Below are 2705 nucleotides of genomic sequence, written 5' to 3'. Positions count from 1 at the left end.
AGGTTAAATTGCTCGTCTTACATACACTATCAACCAGTCCCATAATTTGAGGACCCAGGCTGATATGAAATTTTCAAAGAAGACCACTATCGCAGGAGTCCGACTGAAATACTCATATCCGTATCAGGTATATCCATATCTTAAGTGAACGAAGGCATAAGCTCGGAGTCGGAAAGTGTATTACCAGGTCAGATAGCTTAATTACATACATCATCAGTCGATTACGGTCCCAAGGAATGCGAACGTATATCGATGCGCGAATTTCAATGGTGGCTGTTTCACAAATATCCCATATTAGATGTATTCAGATTTATAAGGGTCGAAGGTATGAGCTTGGAGCCAGAAAATAGATTCCCATGTCAAATTTATGTTACGTCCCATGGCTGATATTCGAATGTATTAACTATCACACACTTACACCTAGAATATCCCATATCAATCCTATTCATATCTAAACGAATGAATGAACGAACTTGGAGTCGGAAAGTGAGGTTAAATAGCTCGCCCTACATACAATATCAGCCGATCACAGTTCAACGGGGTGACAACATATGTAGACGTGCGCTTTTCAAAGATGGTTCCTATTGCAGTTTTTCACCAAGAATATTAGTTATATCAAGATTGAGATGGGATGAAGGCATGAACCCAGAGCCGGAAAATTGATTTCCAGGCCAAGTAGCTCGTCCTACATACAATTCCAAAGAATACGATCCGATAGATTAAGAACTCAGGTTAATAAGCGATAATAGATGAAGAGCACGGAACCAATATTCCAAATCAGTTTTATTCAGGTTGAACAAGGATGAAGGTATGAACTCGGAGCCTACAAGTACGAAAGTATATTAGGCTTTAATATGGAACGGAGGGCGGGCAGCACGTGGGTAAACAAAGGTAAGGTTAGTCTGGTGTAAGTAAAGACCAGGTTAGTCTGGTGTAAGTAAAAGCCAGGTTAGCCTGGTGTAAGTAAAGACCGGGTTAGTCTGGTGTAAGAAAAGACCATGTTAGTCTGGTGTAAGTTAAGACCAGTCTAGTCTGGTGTAAGTAAAGAACAGTTTAGCCTGGTGTAAGTAAAGGTCAGGTTAGTCTGGTGTAAGTAAAAGCCAGGTTAGTTTGGTGTAAGTAAAGACCGGGTTAGTCTGGTGTAAGTTAAGACCGGGTTAGTCTGGTGTAAGTAAAAGCCAGGTTAGTCTGGTGTAAGTAAAGACCGGGTAGTCTGGTGTAAGTAAAGACCAGGTTAGTCTGGTGTAAGTAAAGACCAGGTTAGTCTGGTGTAAGTAAAGACAATGTTATCTGGGTAAGTAAAGACCAGGTTAGTCTGGTGTAAGTAAAGACCAGGTTAGTCTGGTGTAAGTAAAGACCGGTTAGTCTGGTGTAAGTAAAGACCAGGTTAGTCTGGTGTAAGTAAAACCGGGTTAGTCTGGTGTAAGTAAAGACCAGGTTAGTCTGGTGTAAGTAAAACCAGGTTAGTCTGTGTAGGTAAAGACCAGGTTAGTCTGGTGTAAGTAAAGACCAGGTTAGTCTGGTGTAAGTAAAGACCAGGTTAGTCTGGTGTAAGTAAAGACCAGGTTAGTCTGGTGTAAGTAAAGACCAGGTCAGTCTGGTGTAAGTAAAGACAAAGTTAGTCTGGTGTAGTTTAAGAGCATGTTAAGTCTGGTGTAAGTAAAGACCAGATTAGTCCGGTGTAAGTTAAGAACAGGTTGGTCATGGTGTAAGTTAAGATCTGGTTGCCTCGGGTAGTTGGCAGGAGCGGTTTGATCTGTTAACAATCCATGTCTATTTAACTATCGGTAATAGTTGGGAAGAAGTAAAAAATGTTTATTAGAAGTGGTAGGAACAGCCATGTTACAGTTTACAATGTATACTATCCTCTATAACACAACAGTGCAAAAAATAAACAAAGTCGCTTTGAATAACATCTAATATTTATTTCTAAAATAAAAAAACGACACACAATTAACCCTTGGATAACAAAATTGATTATATAGGTTGTTAATCGAAAAGCAACGGAATCATATTTAGCGTAGAACAATGTACATTTAAGCATACATAAATGAAACGCTTTGCACAACATACTATATGTCCAAACAAAATGTACAGATTTTGATTTACTAGCCCTATTGGGCTTCTGCGCCACATGATGGTATATATAAAAAGTATGTTAGTTATACAGCTTAGTTCTGCGTCATCTGAGGACGAATCACACCTGTTTATACACAGTTTCTTTTGCAGCAAGAAGATGAATTGTAAAAAATCAGTTTCCATTATCGGGGCCCCACAGCTATTGGGGACCTTTGGGAACAAAAGTAAACTTGAATGTAGATCAAGTATGCACTGAACTTTTTTATATTCATGGCAGAGAGTAAATATCTCCATTTACTCTCTGCGAAATGGTCACACACGACAAATATTTGACTCTTCAGGCCAAAGTAATTTAGAATTTATACAAAAAAGTACAAACTGTATTTGTATATATATATATTTGTCTTTGTGTAAAACCTTTAAATGATAGTTTTAAATGTAATAAATCTCCTTGGTTAAGTGATTAAGTTCCTTTCTACCTTTGATCAGCAAAATATTTCTCATACAAATACATTTTTATAATCTAGCTATGATATGATAAAAGTACACGCATATGTAATCCAATTCTAGCTTCTTAATCAAAGTCAGCATATATTAATCAGAATCAAAATCTAGTAATTAAATCT

This window comes from Argopecten irradians, unplaced genomic scaffold (genome assembly GCF_041381155.1).
Source record: "Argopecten irradians isolate NY unplaced genomic scaffold, Ai_NY scaffold_0073, whole genome shotgun sequence".
NCBI lineage: Eukaryota > Metazoa > Mollusca > Bivalvia > Pectinida > Pectinidae > Argopecten > Argopecten irradians.
Note: the sequence above shows the minus strand (reverse complement) of the source record.